We start from the raw sequence: 19,132 nt of genomic DNA, 5'->3' as shown, positions 1-19,132 counted from the left end.
TAGAGTCAAAATTCCCTTGGAGATCTATAGTCTGGATTAAACTAAGAGCAGAACAAACTCCTGGCAAGACAGCAAAAAAAAAAAAAAAAAAAGACAGAAGAGAAGAAAATAACAATGCCCCGTCCTCCTCTTACCTTCCACATGGTTAAAATTCCATCATCCACAAGTAAACTGGAAAAAAAAGAGACAGCAAAACCACTTAAGGTAGGTTATCTTTGTCTTTCTCTCTCTCCTCTGGTGGACGCAGCAGGAGCGGACGGGCAAAAAGCAGTCGCCGGTAGCCAAAACAAGAGTCGGCGAGGATGTGGCTACGGCTCCGCGGCTGTGTCATCACCTCTCATGACATGCTTCCTACCGTGCCTGTGCACGCCAGTGCATCCTGACACTGGAGAGAGAGAGAAGGAGAGGGAGGGAAAGAGAGAGCAAGAGAGAGACACAAAGTGCAACGCCTCCATCCCTCCCACCCTGCTTCTCTATTCAAATCTGCCAGTGGGCTTCCCTGCCTCTATATAGGCCAATCGCTTGACCACTCAGGGCGGAGTCTGGGACAGCTCTCTGAGTTTCTGTCAGATGTGTCAGACGCAAGCAAGTCATGTAAATGTGCATATTGCGCATTACTCCTGCAACCTCCCACATGCATGTGCGTCCAAGCAGTCAAACTGCAACGCTGCACAGTTTGACACATCCTAATAAGTAGTTCACCCTATGTAATGTAGCGTTTGCCTTAAGTTATATTAGAAGTGCAGCTGTTTTATGAGATAAAAAAAACAAGGCTTTTTGTCACACGTCCCTAAAGGGAAGAAGCTTAGATTAATCTCCAGGTTGCAAGTCAGCCTTTTAATCGCCCACACAAATACCCACCATAATTGCAAACACCATCCTGAATGTTTAGCATTCACTAGACACATACAACCAACGAGGTTGGGCTTTGTTGAAGAAAAGCTGCAGAAGAGCTTTTACTAACTCCATTTTTAGTAATTGTAAAGTATATCCTAAACTTTGAAGGGTCTGATTCGTTCCAGACAAAATGCACCACAGGAACGCCAACCACTGCCAGACTCATTTTGTATATAAAGTCATGTGGTTTTAGGACTCCTGTGAGTGTAAATTCCAGTGTTTTCTCTGTGGTTTCACACCCCAAGTCTTTGTGTGTTGTACTATGGTCATGCGTGCTCTTGCACGTTTTTCTTCTGAGGGCTTCTGGGGCATGGCCAGCTGGGAGTCGCTGCTTAATATTAAAACACAAAAACAGTTGAGAACATCTACCATTGCTAAATGACCCAATTTGAATCAGCACTTAAGAGTACAATTAACACCATCAACCCATCCATTAAGTTTCTAGACCAGGGGTGTCAAATGTACGGCTCGTGGGCCAGATCAGGCCCACCCAAGGGGTTTAAACTGGCCTGCGAGATGATCTTGTAAAGTAAAAAAAAAAAAAACAGTAATGTTGGACCGAATAATCAGACAGCCAAAATCAAAACATATAAAATGTGTAATTATGTAAGTAATCCTCAGATGATGTAACTTGTACACGGAATTGCTTTCTGGGGACAATACATATGCAAAAACAGGGCCAACAGGGAAGTCATATGGGCCAAGTGTTACTACATATACGAATACACCCCCTTTGAAAAATGTAATGATTTTATTCAATATCTCAATGAACATAAGAACAATTTCCAAAATGTTGGCATGTTTTGTGTAGAATATGTGCTTAACTCACAACATGAAAGTAAGCTTGATAATTAAATGCATAGATAAAAAAAAATCTTCAGTTTAATCAAATTAACTAATGCAAAAAATAGATAAAAAATGCGGCCCACAACAAAAATGACTAGATCTAGTATTTTCTATGACCTCAATGACTTTTATGGATAGCAACATGTCTGCTAGGCCTGGAATTAACAAGTTGTCAGCCTTTTTCTCGGGGTCTACTTATTTGTGCAAAATGTTCTTTAACACATTTTTTAAGAAAACTACTTTTTGTGAGTGCTAATTAACAAATCTTGTTTGAAATCAATGGCCCACATTTGTGGGAGTATTTTGTAGTATAATATCACATAAAAAAAAAAACTTGATTCTGAACGGAAACTAAAGAGGTTCTTACAAACCTGTTGGGGTGTATTCATTTATGCTGAGAACTGTATATACCATGATTTTACCGGTCCGGCTTGGTAAAATGTTTTCCTCCATGTGGTCCCTGAGCTAAAATGAGTTTGACACCCTTATTCTAGACTATCAGTTCATTGTGGTGGGCTAGTGCCTATTCCAGGTGATTTACAGCGAGAGATGTTGTACATCAGTTGCATCATACGCGAATCACAACCTAAGTGCTTTTATGCAACTTTATTCTGATCTACATTAAAAATAAATGAGCCACTACAAAATGTGTTGAGGAAATTGGTGAAACAGCCCGACTCACAAAAAATTAAATAGCAAATCCATACATACATACATACATAACCAGCGGCGCACAGAAGTGGTGCGCCTGTGTGCATGAGCACTGGAAATTGAATATTGTGCTCCAGTTCAAAGTCTTTCTGTGTGCTTTTGCGCACTAAAAGCTATAATTCAAAGTCAAGTTAGCCGCCACAACGACTGCTTCCGAGGGATAACTTCAATGTAAAAGCTAGTTAAGTCATTGCTGTCCATTTACAGTACTACTTCTTTAGCTTTTATTTCAAAGTTAACCATTGCATAGAAGTCTATCAACAATCGTTGGTGGTGGCTAGCTTGACTAGCTAATGGTACATGCGCAGTGAGTTGGCTAAACATTGGGATGAAAATGTCTGGTTTTCATTGTTGCGCAATAAATAGGAGGGGGACTGCATCGTTTTGTTAGCGAGTGGCGGGAGAGGACCCAGAAAAGAAGGCAAGTAGTGGAAGTTAAGAGTTAGTACATAATATATAATTCAATATAATGGTAATGCAAGTTGAAGTCATAGACATTCAAATGAGGTGCTGAGCTGAGCTGTGTCGGCGGCCCAAAGAGAAGTTGTGTTTTTTTCGTTGTATTTTCTACCCATACAGAGGAGGAATCTGTGTGTTCCCATCACTTGAATGAGAGCTCCAGCCGCAGCCTGGAGAGTCGTTGCTCCCCCGGCCCATGGTCATGGCTCACGTCTCGGGGATGGCGGCTTTGGTGGCAGCCGGAGAGTGAGGATGACGAACCGTTGACTCAGAGAGGCGGCCAAATGAATCACACTGAGCTCTCCATTCAGAATGAATGAGCCCTCGTGGTGAGCTTTGCGTGCCGGTCTCAAAATCATGATTGCAGTATTTCATCCATGGTGGTCTATGTGCAATTGTAAATATGGTTCAATGTTGACATAAAATGCTAAATGTTTGTACTGTATATATGGTGTAGTCTTGTCTTCATGCTGGACGTCCGGCGGGCACCTGTGTCTTGTTTGTTTAAACCCGGAAATAGCTTTTTCATCGATAGACCCTTCTAGTAGGAGGACAAGCCCCCTGTAACAAATGAATGGGGAGACCTTGATTTTCAGTGAGCGTTTTCGTTAAAAGGTGGGAAATATGTCAAGTGTCACAAAATACGTCGCAAGTAGGACACTACATTACGACTCATTGGAACCAGCCGTTTGGAGCCGCTAGCTATAAAAAATGAGTTGGTAGGAGCGCAAAGCGGAAGTGGAAGCTTAAGTAGCACTAAGGAATATAAAAATAAAATATAATATTATTATAAAATATTTTTAAAACTCTTCTGATGAAACATGGACTTAAAACTAGTCGAATGGTTCCTTTGCCATAGCCTAAAGGGGGTCAGTATCATTTTTACTGGTACTAAGCAACTTTGAGGAGGATGGTAGGAACACTGCCACACAAAATGCTACAAATGTGCTGACTGTTTTATGGCACACGCCAAAAGCTACCCCGGATGAAAGGACAGTAAATGATCAACATTGGCCCGGATTTCAGCAACGCGATGCGCTTGTCCTCATAAGAAATGTGGTCTTCCTTCAGACAAAACAATTTTGCCCATATGGCACCGCCATAATGAACGTAAACTGAAAGTTCCTTAGTGTTGCTTTAAGGTATGTTGTTTTTGGGTGAAAGAGTATGCCGATCACTACTTTCATGGTGTAAATTGTCATTCATGAAATCATTTGTGTCCGGATAATATATACTCGTCTTGCTGTATATCGAAGTCTTCAAGCTATTTTAGCTTGCTAGCTGCTAGCAAAGAGACCGCATGTTTGCAACACATTCCTCAGCAGAGATCAAACCTGAGTTAAAGTGTTGTGATAATCGTGTTAAATCGTACTTGAATACTTTTTCCGAAAATGTATGAATGATTGTTTCACTAAAGATAATTTGGCACATTCATCACGTCTGCCTGGAATTTACAATCAGAGGTTAATGTTATGACCTACTGTATATGAAAAAGAGAAAAACTACCTGATATAAAATGATCTGAGCATATTCACGTACTTTTTGTGGGTGCAACCAGTTGCGTCGTAGTTTCGCGTTAGCCACCGTGCTCGTTTTTCACTCCTCACTGTCTTCCGCCTGGTTTAGAATCACTGCCGGCAGCCGAAAGAATGACCTCATCTCTCTTTGAGCGATTAGAGCATCCGTGGGCACAAGTTCACCATAGCATTGGTCGCTGATTTATCAACTGTTTGAACTATTTTCTAGGTCACGCTGATTTCTAATTCACTCGCATTGATGCCCTGTCCTCCACCGCAAGGGGCAGCACTTAAACGTGACGTCACTCTGGAAGGGTCTATATTAGATGGGCTGTACTTTATGACGTCGCCACACCATGCAACGGCAATTCATATTTTGAATCCCCCCAAAAACAGTGGCCGAGTCTTGCCACTCGTTTAATGTCATGGCAGAACTGCACATGCTGTGAGTGTGCAAACTTGGACAACTCAAATCATCCCACCCCCATCCTGCCGCATGCCTGTTGTAATGGAAATGCAATGGAGGTAGTTTGGTGTCGCGCCAGGACGCGCAGTGTAGTGTGGTGACGTGCCGTTCGGGTCTAGTGGAAAAGTGGCTTTAGTTTCTTACTGTATTCGCCTTGTCAGGTTTAATGTAAATAGTGCTGAGTTCTTCTGAATTTGGGAAAATGGGCCTCCAATGTCAGTTGCATGAGGTCTCTTTTAAGCAACCAGGAATGAGTGGAATGTGGCGGAGTCTTGCTGGGTGAGACCAGTAACAGGGAACCAAAATGGGGTTATGACCTCAGAGCTGAGATTGGCAGGTTGCATACCTCGCTTTGTACACAATTGACACTTACGGGTTTGGGTAACCTTAACCAAACCCTAAGAAAAATATGTCAAGCAGACACTGGAACATGTAAGGCAAAACAAACGTGAGGCAACTTGGCAACTGCCATTGTACCCTTAACGGCGTCAAACCCCCAAAAAACTCAGTCATCATTTGCATGGTCCGCCACTCTGACTCACTCTCTTCTTGCACTCTTGCATGTGTGTGGTCTGCTTCTCTGTCTGGTGTGTGTGCAACAAAGACAGTGGAGTCACTGTAGCGTAAATGTTATCCAAATTAGCATAATAAATAGGAAAATAAATATTTAAAATTTTTTGATTTTAAATTGTACTGTATGCTTCCAATCCCAAAAAATTCCACGGGTGCAGTGAATATGACATTGCAAGCAAGGAAGGGAAGACTGATGGAAGGAAGGAATGTTGAGATGACTGTCGTGATCATGTGATGCTGTTTGTGTGGCGTTGTCACTTGTTGCTTGAAATGGAGATTGCTGTGTGAGCTCCACAAAATAACTGTCAAATGCACCCATTTTAGATGAGTGACCCAGCTTAGAAAAGTGTTATTTTTTCCCCCCTGGCGTGCAAAGTGGGAATATGAATAAATTATAGGAGAACGTCAGGCTCTTCGACCGCCGCGCCTGCTCTCGCTTGAGCAGGGCAGTGAAGGTATTGCAATGCGATGGATGGTAATGTGCCAGGGCCCACCTCGCAGTTCCAGAAAAAAAATATGATTTATGCGCTCACTTTTACCCGTGACAGAGAGAGTAACATAAAAGTGAGGACTCTGTATTCGCTTTGGCCATTAGAATCAGAGAGGACCATGAGCTGGAGTTGGCAAAGGGAAAGCTGTGGCATTAATCAGACTATGTACATATTTTATGAAGGGAGAGCAGTGACTACAATGTAATACAACCATTAATTCTAAACTGAATAAATGATCGTCCCACTGGGCCACTGGTGGACTAGCAGTTAACACATGCATGCTTGGTTAATAGAATACTTGAAATTGTCTATTGTGCTTGATTGGCTATATGTGTCCTGTGATTGGCTTGTAACCTGTCCAGGGTTTACCCCACGTCTCTCCCAAAGTCACCGGAGATGGCTCCACCCTTACATCTATCTATCTATCTATCTATCTATCTGTCTATCTATCTATCTATCTATCTATCTATCTATCTATCCATCTATCCATCCATCCATCCATCCATCCATCCATCCATCCATCCATCCATCCGTCCGTCTTAGGGAGAATGAAGGACAGCCGGAGGAAGTAGTTCAAGTTCCAGTCAACGCCAGCTACGTACTGTAAGTCCGTCCTGCTACCGATTAGATGCAGATGCGAATGAGAACAAAAACGTAAATTTGGAATAAATAGGAAGGAATTTAACAGAAAAGATTCCCTTTTAATGGATTTATCGTATGAATCGCTATGACAACTGTGGAGAATCGAAATCGAACACCGGAACAGGATGCGCGTGATAGCGGGACAAAACGATGATGTTGGCTAAATCCGCTGGAATGCCGGACCCAAGGCTCAAAAATAGGACTGTCCTGGCCAAAATGAGACGTCTGGTCAACCTTAGCTAGCTTCCTAGCTAACTAGCCATCCAATCGTCCAGTGGAGCATGTGGTTCGCACTTCTGCCTCACATTTCAGATGCTCTAGATTCAAATTTGTTCATGTCTGTTGTCTGCATGTGTTTTCTCCTGGCATGCAAGCAGAGATGTGAGGGTGTGCAAACAGTTTTTAAAAGCAGCCAATAACCCTTTCAAAACCCTAATATTGCCAATATTGGGGTTTTGAAAGGCCATGTAGATGTGCTTAATCCTGAAGATTGCTTTTTACCTTGGGTTACCCTTTTTGTAACCGGAATATTTTTTCATATAAACATGATCGGAGTACCTCGATTGAACGAGGCACTCACAAACGCCAGCGAGCAGCAAAGCGGACACTCAATTCCGTGTTTGGTGTTTAATTCAGACAGCGTTTATTTATTTTTTTGCTTGCGTCACCACATCCTCTTTCCGCCATATTCTTTCGGTTAGAATTTTATTTCGGCCGAATGTCGAAAATGCTCATTTTTGCCATTTTCGGCCCAAAATTTTCGGTGGCCGAATATTCGGTGCATCACTAATAATAAGTGTATTTATGTCCATGTGTCTGCCGCGTAACCCACCGGTCATACACAACCAAAGGTACAACAAACATGACGGCGCAGCAAAGAACCACACTTTTGGAGTGAGGAGGAAATCGACTACTTCAATGTTGTGAGTGGCATGAAAATAATGTTCAAATCAGAAATGACATCTCTTTATGTATCTATTTGCATGGCTACTCAAATGGTTATACTCTGTTGCCACGGCAATCCATTAGACCAGTGCTTCTTAAACTTGAAGGAGGTACCGAACCCCACCAATTTCCTATGTGCATTCACTGAACCCTTCTTTATTGAAAAATAAAAAATGGTTTTATGTATTTATTTGTTCATCCATTTATTTATTTCAAATTTTGTTCGCTGGGAGTAAACTGTACTCCAGTGTTAAGTGGTGGACAAAATGAATGATCATCGATGTTCAACGAATCTGGTTCTCTTCAGCTTGAATTCAGAAAGGGCTGTGCTCATGTATTACCCATCTCCATGCAGCTCAGGGAAATCGTCCTTTAGTTTTGCTAGATAGCTAGATTTCCTGGACTAGAATTGCTCGACTTGGCAATGCAAATCATGCAGTTAGGACACTGACTCCCATCACTCAACTCTATATTTTTAGACCACTTTAAAACAACCACTCCTGTTTTCTTAAGATGGAACCCAAGGGCAGCAGATACAATGAAAACAGCAGAGACTTCAGAATTGAACCCTGTGGAAAACCATGTGTTCCACTATAAATGTGAATTCACATTGCGCATATTTGTCCGACCACTTTCTTTTTTCGCTCGACAGAGTTATTATGTAGTAGTAATTACAATAATAAAGCAATCACATGACATACATCAAAACAGCCACAAGTTGACTACTGAGCACACCAATTTCCCTGCAGCACAGACGGACCAAGCAATGTAGCATAATCACTTGCTGGCAATGATGGCCAAGTATGGCATGGAGTTCGATTGAACCCAAGTTAAGAACCATTGCAATAGACCATTCGGGATAGAGAGGTCTCTTGTGGAATGATCACTATACTGTATATACACAAACAATGTGTTTTCACATTGACATTCATTGTTTTGCTAAGATCAAAATGTATCTGTGAAAAATATACATATCTGCATTTGAGCACAACTATTCTTATGTTTATAAACAAAAACGGGCTTGCATGGCTATTATATGTGACAATTTACAAATGTGGGGTCTTTGATGGTGTAGTGGTTAATTTGCCTGATTTCCATGCAGGCAGTGTGCTCAGTTTGCACTCACTGATGGTGTAAAGAGTTCCTGGTCTCCCTGTATGAGCTTGCGTAGGTTTCCTCCGGGTACTCCGGCTTCTTCCCACATTTGAAAAGCATGCATGTTAAGTTCATTAAAGATACTCAATTGTGAATAGTTGTTAATGTGAATGTCTGTATGTGCTCTGAAGCTAAGCGGTGCAGACAATGGCTCGGTCGATGAATTGACTGGAGCAAATTCTAATGCCTTGAGCTTTAAACTAACCCTGCAAAATCAATGTTCCATTCTGAACTAGACACATAACCTTCCTTGAATCCAACACTTGGAAGTGTGGTCATGATAAAGCAGTACAAACCTGCTTGTTTGTTCAATTGCCACTTTGGGGAGCAGCTCTCCTAAGCCTGTGAAATCTGCACATCGATCCACTTGCACTCAAATGCCAAACTTTGACTCCGAGCTTTGACTAATCACAGAGCCAATTAACAGTGGCAAGCCTACGTAAGCCGAGCAGCAGGGGGAATCAATTCCCTGCTAAGCTGCTAAGGCTTTTGTTAGTAACATGGGAGCAATTATGTTGATTCATCTTCCGTTAGCACTGAGGTCTGTATTATTGTACGGAATCAGGAAGGTGTGACCTTTGGAGGAAAGATGTGTCTGCCTTTTCTGAACAAGAAGATGGCGATAGATAATATTGTAGAAAGAAACAACAACACACAGAACAGAAACAACAAATATTTAACAAATCATACTTGCAAAAGACACTCACTTTCATATTTTTGTTCTCTAAAAAAGCTTTTCAAAATGACCCTGCAGGCATAGTCATCAAATCGTGCTTTCCACAAAGTGCCCAGATTGTCGTAAATATTTGTGCTCTACAACAAGGTTCCCAGGACATCTAACATGAGTAATGCCTTGCTGTGTGGTTTACTGGCACTTATTCTCAACAAATTGTCTGCAGCAATAAAGGACCTGCAGAACAGGGTACTTGATTTGTTCAAAGATTATCTCCGAGCTAAGTGCTTTGGTTCACTCATCCTTTGTCTTGATGGTGATTAGTGCCATGTCTGGTCACTTGCAGATCCAATGCACTCATTCAAGTAGTTCAATGCCTACAAGGCAAATAAATGATAAAGCTTTCGTTTTAATTTAACTCACCCTGTCCCTCCCCGTTATTCAAACTCATTTTGTGAGGTGGCAAGGGGCCAGAGTTCTTTTCCTAAAAGACTGAAATTTGAATGCCAAGCTCTTGAATCTCCAGCCGAGAGCGGGAGTCTTTGGAGAGGGCTTTGGCAAGGTTTGAAAAAGATTGAAGCACCCGGCAGTCACTGCTGCCAAAGCCCCTAAAGCTTAAAACACCCTGCTGGGCTCCAAATATGGCAAGACCTGTGGTTTAAAGCAAACACAAAATTGGCATTTTGCAAGTCAAAAATGCATAAGCGTCTTAAATAATCCTTCAAAAGTGCCTTCCCTAGAAACATCTCATGAGCAGTCATGGCCCTAGGTGATTTGGTGCCCTTGGCGAAAGAAAACCTGAGGGGTAAAAATATTTGTTATCTTTTTTCTTTTTTTTTTGCCCTGCAATTTGGCGCCCCCTCCACTAGAAGGCATCCTAGGCGACCGCTTAGTTTGCCTATGCCTTGGGCCTGTCATTTTTACGCCAGTGCATTAGGGCCACGTATAGATAATTTTTTTTCAGAAAGGGGGGTAATATTCCGAGAAAAAACTGACACGAGAAAAAAACGTATTGCCATTTTATAAAGTCGCAAATTTGCGAGAAAACCCCCCTGAAACTTACAACAAATACACATAGCGTAGCTATAGTCTAATGTGAGGATTCGTTGGTGGTTAATGGGACACTGTTTACAAAAAGAAAAGGCAGGATGCAGATGGATTCATTCTTAATTTAAACTTTTACTCGTCATATGAGACAGCTTAAGCAACAACACTTCCTGAGCCCCCTATCAGATGACTAATACTAACCAATGAGAAGCTAGCACACTTTAGGTAAATGCAAGTGAATGACGGAGAGCAGCAGATTCGACACATCAACTTAGTTACTTGTACTAAAAATGCCAAAATGTATGAATGTGTAAATATTTTTTTATAAAATGGCAAATTTACATTTTTTCCTTGCAAATCAGCAAATTTGCGAGTGTTTTTCTGGACCTAATACGCCGTCGTACATTTTAGGTTGTAGTATGAGAATTGGCCTTCAGCAGTGTTAAAGCACAAACATATTTGAATTTACTTACAATTCACTTTACAAGTATTCTGTGAAATGGAACTCGCATTTTAGAGTTATTGCTGCACCTCAACCTCTCAGTGGCCAATAAAAGCAAAAAATATAGGCTAACAACAGTGCATTGGGTACAGACACATTTGTGCGCACACAGCATCATGTTCTCCATGCAATACAGCTTTGCAAAGTTTTGCATTATTGATAGCAGTGTACGTTCACATTTTGTATTATTCATTGATGATGTCAGGTGTAATTCCCATCCGATTTGTTACTTACACATTGAACTTGCTTGTGTGGAAAAAGTAGGGTAAAAGTCCACACAAACTTGGTTTTTCGACCAAATTATTTGAGCAAGTTTCAATATATTCTATTTTATTTAAATAGACAGGGATGCCTGTGCTTATGTTAGGATTTTGTGGGCTCGTGTAAAAGAAAAGCTGTTAAAACAGGCCAACGGGACCTTCAGCTAAAAAGCAGCAACTAAAGCATCAATCGTAGAAAAAGACGGTCACAGCCTGTGTCATTCTCAGTTACTTAAACTATGTGAGCCAAAGAAGTCTACGCACTTTACGCGCATCAAAGTTCAGAAGTGAAGACAAAGCCGGGACAATGACAGCGGCGTGCACATGCTTTCGAATGCAATGCTCAAACTATTTGCTGCGACAAAACCCCCGTCATCCTGCCGAAGGATGACAGCACATTGTGCATGTGACCCTCACACTAAAGAAAATGCGGACAATGAAAGTGATTTAAACAACAAAGGACCACTTACATTCAAGAGCCTCACATGGTCCACCAACACAAAAGAAAGAGAGGCACGCAGTCGTGGCGTCTTGAGGAACAATTGTGTGTATGCTTAAAGAAGGAGAGTCGTGCATCCACACATGCACCTTACGCACAAATCTAAACATCGAGGACCTATTCTTGCTCATCTCCTGTTCACAGCATTGCCTCCACTCGCCGCTCCCGCCTCCCCTTCAAGCCTTTGGCTTTTGCTTGTCATGTGTTCAGGCTCAGGCAAGCGTGACGCGGGCGGGTGCAACCAGCCCTCCAAGTGCTTTGTCTAACATTTGCATTCAGCTTCTCTGGTCCCTCCTGTGTTGTGGATGTTGGATAGCATCACAACATAGGAACTACTGCTAGGATTCACCTAACACATTAAGAAGAACATTTGCTTTTTACCTTCTTTTATAGAAATAGTTGAATGTTTGGAGTGGGTTAGCTAAACCCTATCGCAAAGCTTCACCCAATTATAAATGATAAGTTCATGAAAATGTCCAGTTTTCATTGTGCTCTAAATAGGAGGCGGAGTGCACCGTGTTACTGCAACTGGTAGACCGCAGACTGCTCCCAAGTCGATTGCGAGGAGTGTAGGGAAAAAGAAATGCAGTTTTTTTTGTGTGCATTTATTATTGTTGAATATTCCCAAAAGCATTTTAAAAAGAAAAAATAGGTCAGCTTAGGTAGGGCTGGTTTTAGAAAATCAAATAATCGATATTGAATAAATTTTCTTTTTCGAGCATGATATCGATTCATAAAAGCAAGAATCAATTATTTAAATATCTCTGCTTCGTTTGTCCTTCCTTCCTTTCCTCAGTCTCTCCTTTGGTCTCTTGAGGTCTCCCTGATTTTTTGGATTTGTTGGAATTTAGATGTTTCTGGGGTTGGTGAAGAACTCTGGTTGGTGGCCCGGTGGGTGGTGTCTGGTCGGTGCTTGATTTCACTTTCCTTTGTTTTCTTTGGTCCTTCCTCGGGTCTCCCGACGGCGGTGTTCAGTTTAGGTGAACGGTACGGGATTTTTTTTAATAGGTTTTTGGTGAACTAACGAATGCACACACACTCGCACGCACATACACATACACATACTCACCCACATACAAAAAAAAAGAAAAAAAAGAGCAATGATGATGACATTACCGAATGAACAATACTGAGCTCTTTTTAGAAAAAAAAAGAAAAAAGAAAAAAAATCTCTTCTTTCCACATAAATTAAAAAGAAAATATAATTTTTAAGAATTTGTTTTTGCATCTTACTGGAATTATTTTTTTTATTTACTACTCACATGAATTTAAAAGTATTTTCTTACATTGATGAAATACCTGACTTATTGCACAATTCAAAATATTTTGAATTTATATTTACTATTATTGAATTAGAATTATGAAAACATTTTCATCTCATCCATGTTTGTCAATGTTTGTGTAACACTTAAGTGATTATAACACGTGTTGTTTTCATTAATAAAAAATGTATTTAACCAGTTAATGCATCTGAAAATAATAATAATTTGGAATTAATGTTTGTGGAGTTTTTTTTTTTTTTTAATTGTTATCATGTCTTTGATATTTAAGAAGAATTGATGTTCCATAATTAAAATTGAATATGAACAAATCTAAATTTAATCAAAATGATCTCTTGTAATTCTAAATTAATTTGATTGAGGAAATTTGAATCCTAGGGGTAGGGGTGGGTGATATAGCTTAAAAATTATATCACAATATTTCAAGGAAATTTGCGGTGACGATATTTTTGACGATATGGGTAATAATTAATGAACAACATATTTGTGTTTGGAACAATAGCATTTTTATTGCACAGTATTTCAGCCACCTTTTTCCCCAATTGAAATGTCAACAAAGTGCAAATATAGCGCAAATGTATAAGTGACACAACTTGAAATGGAAAAACAACAATAACAGGTAGTATTTTCCCCTGCGATTTCTAATTGTAACATAACTGTTGAAAGCTTAAAGGGTCTTTGTGCAGTTTGTCACTTTTTTACTTGCACTGCCACCTCTGGCCCAAAGCATAACTGCAGTATCTGTGTCAGGCTCGTTCATGGTGCGCCTGTGAGTACGTGCAGGATATTAAAGCGACAGCCACAGTTGACAAACGAAGACATGACTTCAAATGAGGTAAGAAAAACTCCGCCCCTCCCCAAAGAAACTGTGGAGTGCGTGGGTCCGCACACTCTACTATAAAGGATATACAATTAAAATTAAAGCTGATAGGTGCAGTCAGAGTAAAACAGTCAGGGCTCTTCGTACTCATCTGGGCATTGGTAGAGCATGCATGATGTATACCATACCTGTTTGTGCTCTTGCAAATTGCATGAGTCAAGAAAGTCCATCATTTTCTCCTGTGTGATTGATCCTTATGTTGTAAAGGCAAAAAACTTCACCCATGATTTGGTAGCAGCCAGTTTGTGGCGTCATGCTTTGCACATCGCAGGAAAATGTGTTGCTGGAAAATGTGTTTTCCTTGCGATTGTTTAGGCAATGGGTATATTGCCGTGACTGGCAACTCTCCTTTGAGCGTTATTTTGCCGTGAATGTCTCTGATTAGTCAATCAGAGGAGCGAGAAATTCTTGGCCTGCCGTTGAATACCGTAATTGCTTGTAGACATTTACAAGCGGTTATGAATAACGCAAATGTGCACGTTTTAGGCGTCGCGCGGTTGCAACGTGCACGCCATTTGGTTGAGACAGACACACATCTCACAAGCACTTTTAGCTTAGCGGTTAGCCTTGCTGAGTCACGTCAACTATGTGGCGAGTTGCCGGTCCCTGCAAAATAACCACAGTAGATTGTTTATCTCGGCCAAAGAATACGCGACCTTTTTCAGTATTATCCAACCACTGTCTGCAAGGTTCCATTGCGGGAATAAGAAAAGTTGGACTAACAACATTGTGCCATTAATGATTTATTTGTCCAGTAAGACTTCAAAATAGTTTTTTGTTTTGTTTTATTTTCTACCCATAAATACCATTGACGCTGAGAGCGTGCGCGTACCTCACAATGCTCTTCTCTTCCCGGACGATGCGTCGGGGGCAACGACGTTGAGGCAGCACACTGGCGGATATCGTCTGATTACCTCACCATGATTTCAACCGAGGATACATCAGATGATGTCTCAGATTGTTTTTGTGACGCTGATCCTGTCTAATGAGGAATATTTCCCCTCGGAATGAGCTGAGAGCAGCAGCGCCGTCCACAGACGCAAAAATGGAAAAAGTGAACTTGCTGCCATACTAACTTTAGTAACTTGAAGACTATTCATTTCATCAGCCTATAATAATATGTCACATACATACACGATGCTACCTATAATATAACATCTGTTGCCAGTGCTCATGTGTGCACTGTACGTATGAATTATGTAATGTGAGTGATTGCAATGCACGCTGTACACTAAAGCTAAAACCACGGATTAAATTAAATCACTCCCATTCTTACTGTTGGCAGGGAAAAAGAAAATGTTTTGGCATTGACTTTAATCACTCTCACCATGTATTGAGTATTCAACAATATGGCGTGTATGTTGTCGTGTAACCTTGCTTCCATCCTAACCCCCCCCCCCCCCCCACAAAAAAAACATGAATGCACACTCACCATACACACGCATGCTCACACACATATGCACACACATGTGCATGCTCCTGTACCAAGCGCAATGTTCATACATTTTTGACAAATGTTAAAATCGTAATTAGTTATATACCTGAAAATGAAATTTACCATCAAAATACCTTTTCTCAGAATCATTTATGGTTTTTTTTTTTTTAAAGAAGTACTGTTTATATGCTTGAGCTGCCATAAAAAAAAAAAATTGTGTCAGAGTTGAAGTTGTACTTGAAATGCATCTTTTCATAAAACCTTGTTTTCTCCGTTTTTTTTCTTTTTCTTCCAGAAACAGAACATTCAGTGAAACTTGCCTATGTTCTACTGCAGATTACTAACGTATGACAAATGGTAGAAATAAACTTTTTGGTAGAGTCCATGTTTTTACAGCCATAGAACACAAGGTCAAAATCCCTGAAAATGGCTGGCACTTTGAGGAGTTGGCTGTCCTGCCAATAACTGGTATTGAATGAGTTAAACGAGTCACGTCAAAAACAAAAGGTAAGCAGAGCTTCTAATTTCACTTTCGGTTTAATTTGAGGCATATCTGTGTACAAGAAGTCTTAACTAGAATGAGATGTGTGTTAATATTTGGTGGAATTCTTGTCATTGAGCCTTAAGGGCCCTTCGAAAGGATCAGTATGTCCCAAAGTGCTCGTGGTGTTTCCGTAGTTCCAAAAAGGGACAATTGTAAAGTGTTTGTAATTTGGCCGTGAATAGGTCATGGATGAAAAATGTTCATTTCGTTTCCTCTTCTCTGCTGGGTCTGCGCAGGCAGAAGGTCAACTCGTTACCCGAAGGGAATTGTTGACACACATCGGCTGTCTATGACCCATTTACCCATCTGCACCGCGGACAAAAGCAAGTTAATTTACACTCTGCTTTTAAATTATAGTCAATAACATGTAAGGTCAATTCAAGATTTGGACCTCTAAGCAAAAGGTCGCCAATTTAAAAAGTAATAGGGTGACTTTTTAGGGGATTAGGAATGAGTATAAGTTCCTAAATGATATGTCACACAATACATCAATCAAATGGACACATTTATAGCTGCTTTTGTTACCGCGAGAATAAATCTTTGAAGTGTGAGGAGGCATTGCTGATAGCTTGTAATGTCCTGAGGGATGAAGTGTAGGAAGTACTGTATATCACAACAGACGCTTTGCCAGATATTCAAGTGACCGCATCGCCTCGAGCCCACATAACAGAAACACGCTTGACCTATTTTGCCCTTGTTAGTTCAACGCTGTTCATGACTTTCTAGTCTGTTGGCGAGCCTAATCTCGTTGCACAATATTTGGTGGTAGCGACAATGACAGTCCCGTTGCTTCACGACGGGAAGAACGTGATGTTTGAATCCCCAGGTTATTTCTACTGTTTTCCCTTTTTCCATCCCATGATGAATGCTAGAAGTGCATTCCACTCTCTTTATTTCCCATCTGCCACTTCTGCAAGCCTTCATAACACCAGGCCAGGCGACGCTTCCAGGCTTTGGCGTACACATGGAGGGAAGGACACACATGACATGATGAGTGAACTCATACATGACAGCTTTTTCTGTCCAACTCCCTGGACTGTTGAAACGCATGAGATGATTAATGATATATACGTGATGAGCACACATTTGTCAGAAGCAGCTGTATAGCACAAGCATGAGAGGTGACCTGGAACTGAATAGAATTACTGCAATGGGCCCATAGGCAGTTTGTTGAACCTTTAACAGGCACAGAGCTCTCGTTTGCACTGTTTGGCAATCATTTAGCAATAAATATAGATGTAGGGGTAAGCGAAGAACATTTAGTGACCGAGGCATTGCATCAGCTTTCAAAATGGACAGTAAAGACTTTACCCTCATGTCCTGTTTTATAACGTCAATCCTGAAGCTCTCTTTGAGCATGCCTAGCTCTTTTACCGCCAAGAACGTTTATTTACGTATGCTAAAATCCGAATCAATGCCGCCAAAAACGTTAAACGATGTTTACTACGTGTTTTTTTTTTCCTCAATGGGCAATGCAACGTCTTGTGAAGCACTCCTTTTGTGAATGGGTGTAGAGATCACAAAACAACCACTAACTATGGCCAGCAGATGGCAGCATTGTATTTATTTTCAATGTTTTTCCTGTGTATGCAATTGCAGTGAAACATGGCGGATCTTAGGAAATAGAAAATTTTCAAGGATGACGTGAATGATCAAAGTGTCTGTCACATTAAATCTAATTCACAGAGCGTCACTAAGCAAAAAATATTAGTGTCAAAGTCACTGTTGTGCAGAAAATGTATTTTTTCACAAAAAGCTCGTTTTCTCCTTATTTTTTTTAATTTTTGCTTGATGTTACTCAAATTATCTATTTTCAAATGGTGACGGAATAAGGTATAAACATACTTTTTTTCTAATGAAAGAATAGAATCCAATCTTTCATATGGTATCCATCATGTTTATGTAGTCATAGCACACAATATTCTGTTTGCCTTGAAAGATGAGTTGAAATCGGCTGCCGCTATAGAGGTGGTTTTGTTTTTGGTTTTTTTGGTTTTTTTTGGGGGGGGGTAACGTTTGGCAGTAAAAGAGCTAGTGGTTGGATTTTAGGGATTTGTCTTAACTCATTCACTCCCAGCCATTTTCACTGAAGCAACCCCCTTCGCTGTTTTACTGGATTTTGAGTGATTTTGCAAGGCCCGCAGAATATTGTGTTATATTGCTATAAAAACATGGAACCTACCAAAAAAAAAGATTACACTCTCTTCTTTCATCAGAAAAAAAGTATATTTGTATCTGTTTCCGTTTGGCAGCAATTAGCATTAGGATATAGCTAATTTTCATCAAATTTCCCGTTCCTGGAAATTGGCCCTGACTGATCTCTTATAATCTGCTGCCACCTGCTGGCCATTATTTTAATAACTGCCATTGCTTTAAGCCACCTCTTCATGTCAGAAGCTGCATCAAAGCCTTCTGTATGCTCATGCATAACAAATAAAAAAATTGTTTAAAGAAAGTGTAAACACGTTTTTGGGAGGGAAGGACAACGTATTTGAAAACGCGTTTACATGTTTTTGGGATTGAAAATCTCACAAAACTGATTCTAACAGTTACAGAGATGCTAGAAAATTTTCCGGCATGTTGAAATGAAGCTTCATGATACATTTGTGATATTTCCTCTAGATGGCATTCTTGGTTTAAAGATGCATCGATTTCCATTGCACTAGCCTTTATCTGTTAACAAAGAGCACCATCTAGTGGAGGTAAAAAAAAGTGAGTAAAATGAGTGCCATTCATGGGTTGCTGATTGGTGCATGCATCCATGGTCAGGATGAGCATGACAATGCCCTGCCTGCACGCAGACTGCATGTGCACTGAGGTGCAGAACAAGTTCAAGGCTGCGCTGCGACCTGGCTGCTGACCAGCATTATTTTCCCAGTTATGGATTTTAAATTACACTTCTGCCTACCATCTTTGAAGATTCACAAACGTGCATCACATTGTGATTGTGCAAAAGGTATCATCTAAAAGTCAAACATGTAATTTCTATATTTGCTTTGTCATCCACCTTCAATTCCCAATTGACATCACGTTGAGAGCTTTTATAGCATCCACTTCCCCTCATGTTTTTTTTAATGCACTCCAATTGCTGTGCTGGATTTAAACATCTGTAGAAGTCTTTATTTTTACTTTTACCTCTGGACAATGCAGCCCTTGGCCTTCAAGAGGCATTAAGAGGAGTCCGTCAGATGAGTAGAGCAGATCTCAGGAGAAGAACCGAAGCTCTCAAAAGCTCCCATGAAATCTTAAACACTTTCCCAACGCCTCCAATCTGGGCGGCGGCAGCGGCGCTCGACAAGCTCACAGGTTG

The 19,132-nt window shown here is 40.7% G+C and overlaps 1 protein-coding gene across 2 annotated transcripts in view; it reads right to left on the bottom strand.

The window, feature by feature from the left end:
- LOC147178291 (E3 ubiquitin-protein ligase Midline-1-like) overlaps positions 1 to 11,803 on the bottom strand; it is a 38,849-nt gene extending 27,046 nt beyond the window's left edge. The window contains exon 1 of one of the 2 annotated variants that reach the window (XM_086068493.1): positions 11,655 to 11,803. The gene's annotated coding sequence lies outside the window, so the exon portion shown is untranslated. Of the gene's footprint in view, positions 1 to 134; positions 442 to 11,654 lie in introns of those variants that run through there. The other variant, XM_086068492.1, reaches the window with a different exon arrangement.
- Between the last annotated feature and the right edge of the window lie 7,329 nt (positions 11,804 to 19,132).

Source organism: Leptonotus elevatus, chromosome 2, assembly GCF_054856555.1.
Source record: "Leptonotus elevatus isolate MCC_2025b chromosome 2, RoL_Lele_1.0, whole genome shotgun sequence".
Classification (NCBI taxonomy): Eukaryota; Metazoa; Chordata; class Actinopteri; order Syngnathiformes; family Syngnathidae; genus Leptonotus; species Leptonotus elevatus.
The sequence above is the reverse complement of the archived record's forward strand: the minus strand, read 5'-3'. Positions and strand labels throughout refer to the sequence as shown.